The following is a 19,348-nucleotide window of genomic DNA, read 5'->3' as shown; positions in this document are numbered from 1 at the left end:
ATTATTCTTTCCATTAAACAGTTGAAGAGAAGAGGGCTCAGAATACCTCCTTGCGGTGTACCATTTTCATGTCTTTTGTACTCAGAGACTGTGCCATGAAGTTTTACTCTTGCTTCTCTGTTTATGAGACAGTTTTTGGTCCAGGAGAGCAGGTTGCCTCTGACCTCTTTGTCAATGAGGCAGCAGCACTGGGGCGCTAGCCAGTTCAAAGGCTTTTTCGAGGTCCAGGAATATCAGCATTCCTGGTCTGTCATTCAAGTGGGCTAACAGAGTTGTAATACATTCCACTGTGCCAACCCCTCTTCTATAGGCATACATATCATGGTGCAGTTTAGGCATTTTCCACTCTAGTCTGTTGAGTGCCATTCTGTCAGCCGTCTTGGCTGCACAGCTTTGGAGAGAGATGGGCCTGGGATTAGCTGGATCTTTGGGTTTTGGGATCAGCACTATGTCTGCTCTATTCCAAGCAGAAGGTCTAGTTTGAGAAGTCCAGGATAAATTAATTAACCTTAGGTATGCAGCGTCTCCATCTGGGCCGAGGTTTGTAATCATTTTATAGGTTATTTTGTCGGCTCCAGGGAATGTATCCTTGGAGTTTTTCTAAGCCCGATTGAGCTCATCCAGTGTGAAGGGGGCATTAGTGTCAGAGACTTCTTCACATGCTGTAAGGATTCTGTGCCACCTTTCTTCCTCTAGTCCGGTCTGTACTGCTAATACATCTGGTGGAAGTTGATTGCTGGCTGCTCTCTCTGCAAACCTGGTTGCCAGTACTTCGGCTTCCTGTTGAGGGTCCTTGGGGTGTGGAGCTTTAGTTGTTTTATTCCCTTTGGCCCGGTGAATTTGCTGCCACATCTCTCCGAGAGAGGTGTGTTCATTCAGGTGTGAACACCATTCCAGCCACTTTTGTTCTTTTATTTGTCTGGTCTCTCGATGTACATGTTCCTTGACCTCACAAAGTAAGATCCTGTTGCGGTCACTTGGCTGCTTTTTGTATAGCTTTCTTGTTCTATTGAGTCTATGGTTGAGTTCTTTGACACGTTCGCAATAGTACCAATGATCTTTATGGTGTCCGGTGGACTGTTTTTTCAGTGGGATTGAATGGTTGGCTGCACTTTGAATCGCTTTGACAAATTCTTGTTCTGCCTGATTAATGTCTTCGGGAAGATCATAGTTTCTATGCCACTCTGAAATGAGGTTTTGAAATCGGTTCCAGTTTGCTAAAGCAAAGTTCCAGGCTTCAGATGGAGGCGGAGGTGGGGTGGGTAGGTCTAACTGAAGATCAACTTAGACCCCATAGTGGTCGCTGGTCAGTGTGGGCTCAACTGACCATGTTGCTGCATCTCTTAGGGAGGCTGAAACGAAGGTTAGGTCTAATCTGCCTCCTTGGATGTGGGTAGGTTCATTCTTGTTTAGGATTTGTATTTCTGGAAGATGGTCCAGTAGATGTGTAATGTGTATGCCGGCTTCATTTGTTTTGTTCGAGCCCAGTGCCAATCGATGATGGGCATTAAAATCTCCACAAATGATTGTGTTTGTTGTTGTCTTCTTTTCCACAGCTCATAAAACAGAGGAAAGGGTCCTGAAAGATATGTTAATAGAAACGTTATCCCTACAGACAAAAATCAGAGGATACAACTAACGATTTACTATAAAACCAGAAAAACGGCCAGCCTACTTATGAGAAACTCTCCAGACACAAAGCAGAACGCTTTAAAAGAGACCAACGTCGTCTATGCCTTCAAATGCCCACTTGGGGACTGTAAGCTCCAAAAAACCCAGTATATAGGCAAGACAACAACATCTCTTTCTAGGCGTTTAACGATGCATGAGCAACAGGGCTCCATTAAGGAACATATAATCTCTTCCCACAACCAAACCATCGCCAGAGAAATCCTAGTAAACAACACAGAAATCATCGATTAATACAGCGATAGCAGACGGCTTGACGTTTGCGAGGCACTGCACATTAAGAAGTCAACACCAGCAATCAACAGCCAATTAATGCACAACTATATTCTACCCACCTCAAGACTCCGCTCCAATATAGAAGCATCAAGAAATATGGACCAATAGGCTTTCTACAATCACTTCCATTTCAATACCCATTGTTTCGTGTTCTATCTTGTGTTGATGAAATTAATACCCTATTAAATACCACCGCACCCCATCCACCTCACTCAAATGTAGATATAAACAAATCGAAGATATGTAAGTTCTATTCAGTTGTGTATGTGTAAAGTCTTTGAAAATGTAATAAGTTTTACGAAAAGCGCTCAAGTGTCGCGTCAGCCTAGAAATAAAAATGAATTTTGGAGAATTGATTTTTGAATTACCTCCAACAGTGAAAAGAAATGTACGAAAGATTGAGAAAATTCGTGTTAGAATTATTAATCTTACTTTTTCGGTCATATTTAATAATATATATATATATATATATATATATATATATATATATATATATATATATATATATATATATATATATATATATATATATATGTCGTACCTAGTAGCCAGAACGCACTTCTCAGCCTACTATGCAAGGCCCGATTTGCCTAATAAGCCAAGTTTTCTTGAATTAATGTTTTTTCGACTATCTAACCTAACTTTTTCGGTTATCTAACCTAACCTAACCTATAAAGATAGGTTAGGTTAGGTTAGGTAGGGTTGGTTAGGTTCGGTCATATATCTACGTTAATTTTAACTCCAATAAAAAAAAATTAACCTCATACATAATGAAATGAGTAGCTTTATCATTTCATAAGAAAAAAATAGAGAAAATATATAAATTCAGGAAAACTTGGCTTATTAGGCAAATCGAGCCTTGCATAGTAGGCTGAGAAGTGCATTCTGGCTACTAGGTACGACATTGTGGGATATCTGGGCTTGACTCAATTTATTTTATTATTTAATTAATGAAATCAATTACGAAGGACCACCCACTTTTAAGAAAAGAGGGAAACTAATAAAAAGTGATCATTAGAAACACAAAGAAGAACCAGTGTCTATGGATAAATATTAGAAAGCATAATCACTTAAATAATTAATGGGCTGTATGGTTAATTAACTAAAGTCAGCGCCTCAAACACCTACATTGGGGGGGTATTGCTAGAACTTCATATACGTCTAGGAACTAGTGTGGTTTGTACACCAGTTCATTATTTGTTAAATAATATTGTGTCCAAAATATTAGAGAATCAATAGGCGATTACCAATAGAAATTATAAAGATTATTAGCATTAGAAAGCAATCATCTAAATAAACACATATTATCTCCAGTGTACATGACGAGTATTCAACTTGATAGTCATGAACAAATAGCAAAAATTGGAGTAATTAAATGTGTACAAAAAGTCTTAGCTTTAAGACGATTTCTATGACATCATTCACGCCTCATCCTCGTGATCTCAGGAATTCCACGTAGAAGCCCTTAGAGGTGAATAACACGAATGTAGGTAACAGCTCATTGACTCCTCACATACGAGCTGTAATTTAAGGGATATTACGTAGCATTGAACTAGGCTACTTAAATCTCAATATTCATGAAATATAAAATAAAAATTAGTGCGGTACTAACGTTGGATTTTTTGTAGTCGTTCGATATAACGACAGGCTGCCCACGACATATACAATCTCTAATGATGCATCAAAAAAAAAACTATATACTTATCGAAAGGTGCAAATTATGCTGAAGCCTGCCGGTATCGCGTCTCAGTCTCAAACTTCCACAATGTCGTACACGTGGTTGATAGCTTGGCTTGAATATCGACGCGTTATTAGTTGACCAAGCGCTGCAGATCACGTAGAATAATAATTATTCATTCTGGGTTGAGTATCAGTGTAATTCTTGCTGATAATCCCAACATCACGTGTCTCAGACTCTGACGCCACGACCTTTGTTGCTCAATTCCGCAACACGAGTTCACCACTAAACACACACAATGGCGTCTCTCCTCCTTCTTCAACCCGCGTCCCCACATTCACCACAGAAATTATTTATCACGAATAATATTATTTCGCGCAATTGTGGCTGAAAGACTTTAATATAGACTGGGTTGTAATTCTACTGATTTAAATATTATTACTTTCTCATCTCATGGTGGTAAACAAGAAATGGAGAAGATTTTAGTTTTCTCCATGGCATTCACGCGTGACGGTAAATTTCTTACTTGATAACAATTGTAACTAAAAACTCTCGAGTTCTACCAAATTGGATTGATCATTTGTAGTTCCCTGGAAATTATCGACATACAAGTTGTCACTGATTTCTGCCTTATAAGGGCTATTTGACTTCCTCAAATGTGTATCTAATGTTGCTTGAAGTAGAAACGGGGAGGAAGTCGCTCCGAATAGCACTGAGGCAAAACGATAAGTTATGATATCACTGTTAGGATCCAGTCGGTCCTTAATCCAGAGAAACTTGGTGTAATTACGATCCTCCTCTTGTAAACCTACTCTAAGGAAAGCTTTACTGATATCAGCAGTATAAGCAAAAATACCAGTACGGAATCGTAATAACACATCATGTAGCCTTTGTGTTAGGCTAGGTCCCGTTTGGAGACATTCATTCAAGGACACACTGTTTGACTTCACTTTAGCACTACAATTGAAGACAATACGTATTGGTGTCGTCAATGAATCTTTCACCACAGCGTGATGGGGTAAATAGTGACCTATTTTTCGGTCATCATTATCAACAACCTCGATAAATTTACTGTTGAGTTGTTGTTGGATTAGTTGATGATACATGTTCAGTTCGTCTGGCTGCTTCTTCAGTCGTGTTAATTGAGACTGTAATTGTGAGGCTGCCATGAAATAATTAACTGGAAGTTGTGGATGAATCAACTTCCATGGTAGTCTCACCCAGTATTGTTTATCTTTATAGACAACTGTATCCAGATATTGCTGGTAAGTCCACATATCATCAGGGCTTGGTTGTTCAGGGATAATACCTAAAGTGTCTAAATCCCACAGACGATGTACAGGTGGATCAGACTCAATATCTTCAGATATTTCTCTGAAATGTAGGGGTGACTGTTCCAAGCCTAGTCACGCCACTATTGTATTGTTAGATTGTTGGTTGGTTGACGCTGGATTTTGTTGGAAAAGCACCGGTCCAGTAAGCAACTTGCTTCCAGCAGATGACAACAAATTCATTCCGTGTTGTCTGGTGCATCCCGTTATAAATTTATAATAATGGTCAGCGCCTATAAGTATTCCAACATCAGTGAGGCAGTCAGAATTTATTTTGTAGTCTGCTAGCCTCATGCGGTTTCGTTTAAGATATTTCGCAGTGCGAGCTAACCCTGTGACCTGCAGGTCTGTAGGAAGTTTGTCTACTACTACCGCTTGTATTGGTCTAGTGGAAGATCCAAGTCTCATTAATACCTTAACTACTTGGTATTCACGAGGTCCACTATTAGTCAAGAAACCAGAAATATTCAATCTCACAATTTTGGCAGGTTTTAATTTTAACTGCTCGACTAATTGTTGTGTAATGAAGGTTTTCTGTGATACTTGATCAAAAAGACCTCTAGTGTTAACTCTAGATTTCCTGTTAATTAATCTAAGTTGAGCTAAGAGTGGTATTATTGCCTGACTCAGTAGCAAATACATTTATTTCTTGATGTACCTTGCAATATTGTACTGTGGTAGAATTCGTGGAATTCTCCCCAGTTTTCATGGATTGGGTAGAAGTTTTTTCTACATAAGGCATAATGATGTACACCTTGGTTGCATCTACTGCATGAACGTAGTTGCACTACACATTTACTGGGATCATGAGAGCCCATGCACTTGGTGCACCTGTGTATTTCTTGTAACCGTTTAATCCTGGTATTAAAGTTAGGATAAACAGTGCATTGGTAGGTGGCATGTTCTTGACTACAGAACAGACACTTTATCTCTCTGGTTGACTTTGTCCCTTTAGTAGACAAGTCATTGGTTACACCAGAAGGAGAATTAAACCTCACTTCGCTGGAAGACAGAAGAGTTAGGGGGGACATGATCACCACATTCAAGATTCTGAAGGGAATTGATAGGGTAGATAAAGACAGTCTATTTAACACAAGGGGAACACGCATAAAAGGACACAGGTGGAAACTGAGTGCCCAAATGAGCCACAGAGATATGAGAAAGAACTTTTTTAGTGTCAGAGGGGTTGACAAATGGAATGCATTAGGAAGTGATGTGGTGGAGGCTGACTCCATACACAGTTTCAAGTGTAGATATGATAGAGCCCAATAGGCTCAGGAATCTGTACACCTGTTGATTGACGGTTGAGAGGCGGGACCAAAGAGCCAGAGCTCAACCCCCGCAAACACAACTAGGTGAGTACACACACACACACACACACACACACACACACACACACACATACACACACACACACACACACACACACACACACACACACACACACACACACACACAGTGTGTGTGTGTGACCGAACCGAACCAAGACCGAACCGAACCAAAGCTACTACACAGTCACATCAGAAGGAAAAAAAACAGTGAAAGAACAGGTATTGAAACTTCGAACAGGCGAGGACGGGTATACTGAGAATGACAGAGAGGTGTGTGAAGAACTCAACAAGAGGTTCCAGGAGGTCTTCACAATAGAACAAGGTGAGGTCACTGTGCTAGGAGAAAGGGAGGTAAACCAGGTGGCCTTGGAAGAGTTCGAAATTACGAGAGAGGGGGTCAAGAGGAGCCTGCTGGATCTGGATGTTAGAAAGGCTGTTGGTCCAGATGGGATCTCACCATGGATACTGAAAGAGTGTGCAGAGGCACTTTGCTTGCCACTCTCCATAGTGTATAGTAAGTCACTGCAGACGGGAGACCTACCAGAAATATGGAAGACGGCGAATGTGGTCCCAATATACAAAAAGGACGACAGGCAAGAGGCACTGAACTACAGGCCAGTGTCCTTGACTTGTATACCATGCAAGGTGATGGAGAAGATCGTGAGAAAAAACCTGGTAACACATCTGGAGAGATGGGACTTCGTGACAAATCACCAACATGGGTTCAGGGAGGGTAAATCTTGCCTTACAGGCTTGATAGAATTTTACGATCAGGTGACAAAGATTAAGCAAGAAAGAGAGGGCTGGGCGGACTGCATTTTCTTGGATTGTCATAAAGCCTTTGACACAGTACCGCATAAGAGGCTGGTACATAAGCTGGAGAGACAGGCAGGTGTAGCTGGTAAGGTGCTCCAGTGGATAAGGGAGTATCTAAGCAATAGGAAGCCGAGAGTTACGGTGAGGGGTGAGACCTCCGATTGACGTGAAGTCACCAGTGGAGTCCCACAGGGCTCTGTACTCGGTCCTATCTTGTTTCTGATATATGTAAATGATCTCCCGGAGGGTATCGATTCATTTCTCTCAATGTTTGCGGACGATGCTAAAATTATGAGAAGGATTAAAACAGAAGAGGACTGTTTGAGGCTTCACAAAGACCTAGACAAGCTGAAGGAATGGTCGAACAAATGGTTGTTAGAGTTTAACCCAACCAAATGTAATGTAATGAAGATAGGTGTAGGGAGCAGGAGGCCAGATACAAGGTATCATCTGCGAGAGGAAATTCTTCAGGAGTCAGAGAAGGAAAAAGACTTGGGGGTTGATATCACGCCAGACCTGTCTCCTGCAGCACATATCAAGCGGATAACATCAGCGGCATATGCCAGGCTGGCCAACATACGAACGGCATTCAGAAACTTGTGTAAAGAATCATTCAGAACTTTGTATACCACATATGTCAGGCCAATCCTGGAGTATGCAGCCCCAGCATGGAATCCATATCTAGTCAAGGATAAGACTAAACTGGAAAAGGTTCAAAGGTTTGCCACCAGACTAGTACCCGAGCTGTGAGGTATGAGCTACGAGGAGAGACTATGGGAATTAAACCTCACTTCGCTGGAAGACAGAAGAGTTAGGGGGGACATGATCACCACATTCAAGATTCTGAAGGGAATTGATAGGGTAGATAAAGACAGTCTATTTAACACAAGGGGAACACGCACAAGGGGACACAGGTGGAAACTGAGTGCCCAAATGAGCCACAGAGATATTAGAAAGAACTTTTTTAGTGTCAGAGTGGTTGACAAATGGAATGCATTAGGAAGTGATGTGGTGGAGGCTGACTCCATACACAGTTTCAGGTGTAGATATGATAGAGCCCAATAGGCTCAGGAATCTGTACACCTGTTGATTGACGGTTGAGAGGCGGGACCAAAGAGCCAGAGCTCAACCCCCGCAAACACAACTAGGTGAGTACACACACACACACACACACACACACACACACACACACACACACACACACACACACACACACACACACACACACACACTCACACTTCGGGAGAGGAAATTCTTCAGGAGTCAGAGAAGGAAAAAGACTTGGGGGTTGATATCACGCCAGACCTGTCTCCTGCAGCACATATCAAGCGGATAACATCAGTGGCATACGCCAGGCTGGCCAACATACGAACGGCATTCAGAAACTTGTGTAAAGAATCATTCAGAACTTTGTATACCACATATGTCAGGCCAATCCTGGAGTATGCAGCCCCAGCATGGAGTCCATATCTAGTCAAGGATAAGACTAAACTGGAAAAGGTTCAAAGGTTTGCCACCAGACTAGTACCCGAGTTGAGAGGTATGAGCTACGAGGAGAGACTATGGGAATTAAACCTCACTTCGCTGGAAGACAGAAGAGTTAGGGGGAACATGATCACCACATTCAAGATTCTGAAGGGAATTGATAGGGTAGATAAAGACAGTCTATTTAACACAAGGGGAACACGCACAAGGGGACACAGGTGGAAACTGAGTGCCCCAATGAGCCACAGAGATATTAGAAAGAACTTTTTTAGTGTCAGAATGGTTAATGTCGGAAAATCCGACACCATTTAATAATCATACAGATAATAGCTGTATTGTATAAACAAGTTACCCATAGATAACGTAACTTGTAGTGGAATTACCGTCTACAGAAAACGGGATATCATCACCACATACTATTAAATTCTCCACCTATTCTGGTGGGAATTATTCTTAAATACATTAGTCTTTGGACTTTACAATCATAAAAACATCTTATATAAATTAACTTAATTATCAATATTAAAGTAGAGTAAATGTGACCCTTCTATCACTTTCTGAAATCTGGACAATGTAAGCCAGGCGTCAGGGAGGAAGGGGGGGGCAGCCATTGTTTATACTAGACCAGAGGCACACGGGAGCAAATACGGCTCCTGTTAATTTTACTTGGACGTAGTGTTATGGAAACCAAAGGTGTACCATCTTCAACACGCTGTCAACAAATTCAAGTTAAGTGTTCTTTCCGAAACCCATGTATCTTCATTTATGGCATTAATGTCATTATATAGGGTGACCCAGTTAGAGCACGTGGAAGCCTCAAACTAAAGGTAATTAAGCCAGGTCTTTAAGGTTCCATGTACAGTGTTCTCTGAAATACTTGTCATATATAGGATTCTGGCTTTACAGCTAGCGCCCTTTTAACAGGTCAAGACGAGGAAGCGAGACTTTGTGCAACAGTTACTGGGTGATGGAAGCTACCTCAAAGAGGATAATTTGGTGTCTACATCCTAGTTATATCTGTTTGGACTAAGGCCTGCTGTACTATAAGATAAGGAACCTTTTCAATGTATGTAGTTAATACTGTAGTTTGATTGGCTGCATATATATAAATTAATTTAATATAAACCCCCCCTAATGTGTAGAGGATCGATTTGTGAGATTATGAGATTATTGCAGAAATACAGTCCACTTATCATTATACAAATTGCTATCGAAGTATATAAATTAACGTAAATATAAATTCATATAAATTAAATAAATATAAATCTCACAGGTTGGTTCCCACATTATTTGGACCTTCGGAACTGGAATATTCGGTCCTTTGAACCCACATTTGGTCATCTTAGTACCGGATGAACCAGTTAACCAGTGGATTCATTAAATATACTAGTGCAGTGTGATTTAAACAAAGCCAGCAGTCAATGACGTCGGCGTTGCCTCGTGGAGCTCACGAGCCCCCCTCAACTGAGTTCAGCCTCATCAGCGGTTTCATGTACACCCACAGATTTGGTGGCGTGTTATTCTGTGAAATGACAGCGCTAATATAGAAGCCAGCCATATTAGTGACTGTGTCGCGAGATTGTTCACGGATTTCGTGGTGTTACATTTCGCGAGAGATTATCTACGAATTTTGTGGAGTTTATTTCGCGAGGTCACTAATAATATTTAATACTTCTAGATAATATTAGAAGTTTCATAGAGGCTAATTAAGAGGCTATTATCAATAATTGTGTATATTATTTCTCCAAATAGAGAATTATTTAATATATATTGCACTAGTGATCACAGTATAATATTTACTAATTGCCAACCCACAACAGGGTAGGATATTAACATTGACTAGTTGAACTATTATTGTTCATCCTAGTCCCATTATTACCATAGTCAGTTGTACTATATTAAACAACTTAACACCATTAATGAATGGTGCAGACCCTATTTTGGGTGTAATTTTTATCAACTCGAGTTGAGTTGTGTATATATAATAATTTACTTATGATCATTACACCTTTGAGTGATTAATTAGTGTCTCTACCATCCTAGGGTGATATAGAAGAGCTAACCTAAAGGTACTTCCAGTGACACTGGTTTATCACTCAAATCATTAGTGTGTATGATTGTATATATATAATGTGTATTAATTTTAAGTGCTAACCTCTAGTAGAGGTAGGATTATTGCCTAGTGAGTGCATTTTACCCTAGGCTACCATTAGAGCTTGTTCAGTATTATGAGCAGCCCAAGTACAAGCCCCACAAGGCTTCACCAACTAGCTAGTATGGATAATGCTGGCAATGAGAAAACTGTCATACATCTAGTACTACAATTGCTGGATTTACCTCAACCTGATCAGACTGCTGACTCATTACAATCCTTCAGCATGGAGTTTGAGTCACTACTAAGAACATTCAGTCTTAAGGTTGATATAACTACTAGTGAATGGATGACCAAAGTAGTCCTTCAACGAAAATTGTCCAGCGATATACTAGATGAATTATATGCACATCAACATAACACCATCCTGACAGTACAGGACATCACTGAAGGTTTACATTCCATCATAAACAAACGACGTGCAAATGAGGAAGTTAAAGCCTCTTGCAAGCCTTCAGAAATAGAAAATAAGAGTCAATTAAAGGGTAAAACAACTACCCCAAATAAACATCAGTCAATTACTCAAACATCAAGTTGCAGAAAATCTGACAATGCAGCAGCATCGTCCAAGCCTACTGTTACTAGTTCACCCAAACCGGTAACTTCCAAACGTGCAGTAGGCTGGGGGACATGTATGTTCTGCAAAAGGAAAATTCAACATACTGTTGTGCTAATTATCCAACCAGAGACACTCGTATTGAGCGACTCCAGGAATTAGGGAGATGTTCAAGGTGTCTCAAGTCACACAACATAGACTATTGTGATACCCAATTCAACACCTGCAACAGGTGTAGAAGAGGTAGGCACCATGCAGCACTGTGCAAATATACGAAATTAACGTATTCAAGACCCAAGGTGGAAGATAGCATTCCCACCACAGTACAGTACTGCAAGGTGCAACAAACAAAGAGTGTCCAATCGGCAAAGTCTAAAGGTAATACGACTTTGCCTACTGCCCAAATTACCATCCTGAATAAGAGGGCCAAGGTCCATACTCGTGGATTGTTTGACCAAGGATCCCAGAGAACATATGTCACTAAAAAGCTGGCAGATGAATTACAATTAAAGCCTGTAGCCCAGATGTCATTCAACATCTTAGGGTTTGTAACAGATGCAGGACCTCAAGTCTACCAGGTGGTACAACCATCAGTACGTTTAGGCAGGTACGTCTGTCGAGTACAAGCCATTGTGGTGGACAAAATACCAGTAGACCTACAAGTTCAAGGTCTGAGAGCAACAGCCAAATTCCTGAGAAATAGAGGAATAAAATTGGCAGATAATATTAAGTCTGATCACCTCACCAACTTCGGACTCCTTGTAGGGACAGACTATTGTCATCGATTCATCGGGAGCCCTACTAAATATCAGGGCATAACCATGTTAAACTCTGCAGGAGGTAAATTACTCTCAGGCCCAGTATCAAGCCTGAGGAGACCTATGCCTGCAGATAAACAATACTAGTAGAAATCTAAATTTGTCAGCTGATTATATTTCTCCAGTAGCATTATACTAAGGAGATTACAGCTGACTATACCAACAGAGGTTGATGTTAGTATCATCATTTAAAGCTGAAGATGAGTTCATGAGGCCTCAGTGGCAAATCAGTGAACAGTAGCCTAAAACAGCTACAAGTCACTGCGACCAATGTCACTGAACCCACTGCAGTCTCAGAACCATACTTTACTTTAATGATGAGCTATTCAATCTTCTGAATCAATTAACTAAATTAAACCCCAATAAATCTGATGACTGATTTGATACATTTATTATTTAATCAAGATGTATTCCATGGGCCTCAGTGTTTATATATCAGTGACCAGTTACCTGAAGAAACTTCAAGTTATATCTAATGTCACTGATCTCACTGCAGTCCCTGAATCATACTTGACTGTAGTACTTGATCACATTCAGTCTTCTGGGTTAAATAATAAGTATTTAGGCTTGAATATTAGCCTTTCAAGAGTTAACAGGGAAATGAAATCGCATTAGACTTCTAACCCCTGCAACTCTAGTACGGGACATCCGTCCTGTACGAACAGACACACAAATGTGTGATTACTAACTACTAACATCAAATTAATCTAATAATTCGAAGGAGGAGTATCGGTGTTCGTCTGTTCTAAATAGGACTTCGACCCGTGAGCAGCCCCTGGGGAATTATGTCGGAAAATCCGACACCATTTAATAATCATACAGATAATAGCTGTATTGTATAAACAAGTTACCCATAGAAAACGTAACTTGTAGTGGAATTACCGTCTATAGAAAATGGGATATCATCACCACATACTATTAAATTCTCCACCTATTCTGGTGGGAATTATTCTTAAATACATTAGTCTTTGGACTTTACCATCATAAAAACATCTTATATAAATTAACTTAATTATCAATATTAAAGTAGAGTAAATGTGACCCTTCTATCACTTTCTGAAATCTGGACAATGTAAGCCAGGCGTCAGGGAGGAAGGGGGGCAGCCATTGTTTATGCTAGACCAGAGGCACACGGGAGCAAATACGGCTCCTGTTAATTTTACTTGGACGTAGTGTTATGGAAACCAAAGGTGTACCATCTTCAACACGCTGTCAACAAATTCAAGTTAAGTGTTCTTTCCGAAACCCATGTATCTTCATTTATGGCATTAATGTCATTATATAGGGTGACCCGGTTAGAGCACGTGGAAGCCTCAAACTAAAGGTAATTAAGCCAGGTCTTTAAGGTTCCATGTACAGTGTTCTCTGAAATACTTGTCATATATAGGATTCTGGCTTTACAGCTAGCGCCCTTTTAACAGGTCAAGACGAGGAAGCAAGACTTTGTGCAACAGTTACTGGGTGATGGAAGCTACCTCAAAGAGGATAATTTGGTGTCTACATCCTAGTTATATCTGTTTGGACTAAGGCCTGCTGTACTATAAGATAAGGAACCTTTTCAATGTATGTAGTTAATACTGTAGTTTGATTGGCTGCATATATATAAATTAATTTAATATAAACCCCCCCTAATGTTTAGAGGATCGATTTGTGAGATTATGAGATCATTGCAGAAATACAGTCCACTTATCATTATACAAATTGCTATCGAAGTATATAAATTAACGTAAATATAAATTCATATAAATTAAATAAATATAAATCTCACAGGTCGGTTCCCACAGTTAACAAATAGAATGCATTATGAAGTGATGTGGTGGAGGCTGACTCCATACACAGTTTCAAGTGTAGATATGATAGAGCCCAGTAGGCTCAGGAATCTGTACACCTGTTGATTGACGGTTGAGAGGCGGGACCAAAGAGCCAGAGCTCAACCCTCGCAAACACAACTAGGTGAGTACACAAACACACACACACACACACACACACACACACTCACACACACACACACACACGCACGCACGCACGCACGCACGCACGCACGCATGCGCACACACGCACACACACACACACACACACACACACACACAACACACACACACACACACACACACACACACACACTCACACACACGCACGCACGCACGCACGCGCACACACGCACACACGCACGCACACACACACACACACACACACACACACACACACACACACACACACACACACACACACACACACACACACACACACACACACACTCACACCCAGCACCAAACGCAAACCATCCCTCAGGGTGTTGGTAATTTTCCTGTTGAGGGGAATCTTACAATACAACCCTCATTTGCAGAGTTACTTAGAAAGAACCTTGAAGCTAGGTCTGCAGTAAGGGAAGTTGCCATGGAAGTGGCTTCTTCTCTGGAACAGCTAGATGTAATAGCCGGCTGATAGAGAGAAAAAGAGCAGTAGTAGTAGCAGTCGTTAAGGTACAAACAGGGAGCAGCCCAAAGGAGCGGAGAGATAAGGACAAAAACATAGTTACCGAGATCCTTAAAGAGGTAAGGATGGAGAGAACTGACCAAAATGTTGAAAAGGTTTTCAGGCTTGGAAAGTACAACAAGGACAGAGACTGATTGATAAAGGTGGTATTCACGAGCGAGAACATGAAAGAGGAACTTTTAGCAAGGAAGAGCGGTCTAGCAAATGCACAGAAGTTCAGAAAAGTATTCCTGCAGAGGGATATGACAATGAACGAAAGAAAGCGGGCAGCAGACGCAAGGAAGGAGCGCAGGGAGAGAGAAAAGAATCAGAGAACCACAACCCCAAACCCTACAATCGTAGAGGGGAGTGGGGAACCATCCTCAAACAGTGCAACAGCCACAGGGAGTGGAGCACCACCCGCACATTCTACCCAACAGACACCCTACCTGCCTCATCCCCTGACAGCCCCCCAATAAGTACCCACCAAGGGCACCTACCCCCCACCCACCCTCCTCCTACTACTCACCCCTCTCCCAGGACCTCCCTTTTCCCCCATCCCCAAGCTCTCCCTTCTCCCACATGCCCTCCCGTCTCTCCCACCCCCAAGCCCTCCATTCTCCCCCACCCCCCTAAGCCCCCCACCCCACCTAAGCCTTCCCCTCTCCACCAGTCCCCTAAACCCTCCCCTCTTCCTCACCCACCTCAGCCTTCCCTTTCCCCCCACACCCCCCAAGCCCTCCCCCCCCTTTTCTTTTCCCCAAAGCCCCCTTTCTCTCCCATCCCTCCAAGCCTCTCTTCCCCCCATGCCTCCCCCAAACCTCCCCATCTCCCACATCCCCTAACCCTCCCCCTTTCACCCCCAAACTTCTCACTCTCCCCTCCAACCCTCCCCCTCTCACCCATCCTTCCTACCATCCCCCTCTCCCCCACCTCCCAAGCCCTTCCTCCTCCACCAGTGTCCCCGTATCAGTTCCTCCCAGCCCCTGCTCTCCCCAGAGCCCACAGGTCCCCCCAGAGAAGAAGCAGAAGAGAGTCAGTTTCAAGGTAATGTACTCGAACATAGATGGGACCAAAAGCAAGGCAAGTGAACTAAGGGAAAGAGCACATGAAGTGAATCCAGATGTAATCGAACTCACTGAAACAAAATTCTTAGGAATCATAACGAATGCCGTGTTCACCAGGAGTACACAGTAGTAAGGAAAGAGAGGGAGGGAGGGGGATGAGGCAGAATGGCCCTACTAATGAGAAAGGAATGGAGTTTCAAGGAAATGGCTATCCTGGGTGTGAGAGGATGGTCTCTCAAGATTATCCCACAGCTGACTTGAATGGCTCATTGCAGTGCACAGTGCACCAATCTCGTGCACAAGCCCTATCTCTGTTAACCCTAGATGGTAAACTGTCATGTTGGGTATCTGCAGGATGCCCACATAACCAGGAATATGTTTAAAATACGGAGGCCGCCGTATGTCCAGATAGGGAGTAGATACAGGGAAGTTAAGCATCCATGCAATAGAATCATTGGTACACAGTGGATGTGCCATCGTGAGACAGAGAGGACGCCAGCGAGGCGACAGATCTGACCTCTGGGGCCAGCCTCAACCGGCGAATGGAGAATAACAACTGTGACATGGTCGTGACGTGTTTGTGACGTCACCTCTGCATATTGATCATTCCAATCATATTGATCATGGAATGATCAATATCATTGGTTCCCACTCTTTTGCTGTAATGCCATTGGTCAAATTGTAATCCCTTGTGTTGTATTCCATGAGATGCCCTGCAGCCACTGGCAAGGGTATTCATGTGAGGAAGTTCGTAGCCAGTGGACATGTCTTGTTCTGTCTATCGGCCAATAGACTGAACACTGTCCATTCCTCACCATCAAGTTAAACTCAGCGTTTTTTCTATATACCAACACTCGCCCGGAATCGCGATCGTGACTATATTGTTTAGAAGCCTAGTGACAAATCACCAGAGCGAAACAGACTGGTATCAGGTAACCCCTGGTGACAAGTTGAGATCGTTGTGAGTAACCTAGAGTGAACTATGGTAGTGCTTCCACCTAAGTAAATCTGGTTGTGACTTTTACCACAGTTTACCGCATGGTACCATATAATCAGCCGCCACCAGCCGCCATCTCACACCAGAGCGTGTATCTAGCCTCAAGCCACCCTGCCTCACTGTACTATGTGACGTCACCACCTTACTCACCGCCAGTGCCATCAAGTGTGTGCGTGTGTCTGTTAGACATACAGCACGCCCTCCTGCGAGTACCCTCCGTGTCAAGTACGGTTTGTGAGAAAGCCTGTCGCCAATGGTCTCACGTCAAAACGAGCGAAACCAGCTGTCAGGCCACCTACGAGTTCTTGCATAAATGTGCCTGAGTGAGTGAGCAAATAAGCCTACCTGTAAGTACATGATCTTGTTATTGTATTATTGTGTCTGTCTGTGTTGATCTGAGGGATCAACCACAGTTGTCACATTCTTATACCTGACACAGGTATAGGTGGAGACCTAGACACCCTACGGTGTATGCGTGTTTACCTGTGTGGTGTCACGACATTACACTCGTCTGTGAATGTGAGCTTCACATACGCCACACATTTAGTATTGTGTGATATTATTATTGTGCATGTTATTGCCTGTCCCATTGACAGTGCCCATTGTGATTTATTGCGCATCATCATTACCCGAGTATCCGGTTGGAACTCTTGTGATCCCTTTGCACACCGGCAGGTAGGTTTGTCATGTTAATGATTGGCTGTCAACTGTGTTAAGTTAGGTGTTTCTCCACGAGTGGATCCGAATCGATTAGCCAGACGTCAAGAGTCTCGCTAATGCAACCATTGCCTTTCTGACGCCAATCTAAAGTAAATCAAGCACCCTGTGTGTATTAGTGGTTAAGTTAGTAAATAAGTTACTGTTAAGCTTTATGCGGTGTTTCCGTTGAACCACTTCTGAATACTGCCAACTATTTACTCAAGCCTTCAGCTCCAGGTGTCTTCAACACCGAGTTGCCTATTATTCACTAAACTATAAATGTGATGAGGACCCTAGGAGTCCCTTAAAGTGTTAAAGCATTGAGGAGATTCCAACGATCAACGTGGACCAGGACCAGGTGAGGCTAGTTTGAGAAGAGACCCTCAAGGACTCAAACTCGACCTTGCTCCCAGGCCCTATACGGTTGCTCTCGTATTTTCTCTGCTGATTCCAACAGCTTCGTGAAGCATCTGCCACATATACATTGGCGACGTACACATTGCAGTCGGGAAAGCAAAATAGAAAACCCCACATCTGGCGCCCAACGTGATTGGCTTAGTTGGAACCAATGAGCTAGGCTGTAAAGTAAAAGTTCGCACTTAAATTTTCAAAGAAAGTTCAAAAGTGACGACCAGTATTTAGAGGACGTTTAACACCCTGTTAGGTGCACACACCACCAGTATGTCTGTGTGTGGAGAGTACAAACAGCGCTACCTGTATTTTCGCTTGGCCTTGACCGCTCGTAGACCCGAGGACTACGACACTCTTACTGAGCAAGAGTGTAAGGAATGAGTGGAGTAGCACTTGAGGGCCACGGAAGAGGTGATGCTACAAGCACACATGCAGGGTAGTGCTGAGGTGGCGTGCACGAGTCTCATCATACTTGATGAAGCTATCGATGGTGAGACCCAGGTGAGAGCTAACGCAGTGGGAGAGACCCCAGTGAGAGACAACTTGGAGGTAAAGACCCCTGTGGGTGACGTCACTGAGAATGATGTCACTAGAATCACGCATGCTGCGAGAGAAAACGGCCCTTTAAGTAGTTCATTGGGGTGGGGGGAGGGGATTCTACAGGGAAGAATCTCTGCCCAAAAGGTCCTTGTGGACGTCGCCAGCTCAAAGAGTAGGTATTACAGGCTCGCAATTATTCACCTTAGAGGAATACCGTAACCAAGTTAGGGAGTTGGGATTCGAAGGGAATAATGTAGCAGAGAAACTATGAAACTCTGGACTGATCAGCAGAACAGAGAAAATATACTCTGGACTGATCAGCAGAACAGAGAAAATATACTCTGGACTGATCAGCAGAACAGAGAAAATATACTCTGGACTGATCAGCAGAACAGAGAGAGTACTGAACGCATAGCTCTCATGCAGGTATAAGTGAGGCAGGATGACCAGCAAGTGGTCGTTCAACAGAGACTAACGTTGAACAAGTTAAGATTGTCAAACTACCCAAACTAGCTAACTTTGATGAATGGGGCGACTCGATGGATGCATACATCAAGCGTTTCGAAGGTCACGCCCCTGATTGCGGGTGGGAAAGATCAAAGTGGGCACTCACTCTTAGTGCGTTGCTAAAGGGTAGGGCACTATCTACAATATTCTGGGTCCGCACCAGCGCAGAGATTACGAGGCATTGACAACAGGGCTGCTGAACGGTTTTGGCATCACTGCAGACCGGATGCTAGAGAATTTCCGTAGGGCTCAATTGCAAAAAGGGGAGACATATGTGCTACTGTTACAGTGGTTAGAATCGAGTCTAAACCGTTACTGTAAACTCATGGAGACTACTCCTGGGTGCATGGAGTTCTTTCAACTGATAATTCGCGAGCAGTTTTTAGAAGCACGCGAATCGTCTCTGTGCATCAAGCTCAAAGAGCAGGAAGTTGTGTCAAATCTGTCTATGGCCAAGCAAGCTGATCTGTGGGCTGGGGCCAGGAGACAGGTGAAAAGGGTGAAGCTGCACTAGAAGCAT

This window comes from Procambarus clarkii, chromosome 54 (genome assembly GCF_040958095.1).
Source record: "Procambarus clarkii isolate CNS0578487 chromosome 54, FALCON_Pclarkii_2.0, whole genome shotgun sequence".
Lineage (NCBI taxonomy): Eukaryota > Metazoa > Arthropoda > Malacostraca > Decapoda > Cambaridae > Procambarus > Procambarus clarkii.
This window is presented reverse-complemented; position numbering follows the sequence as displayed.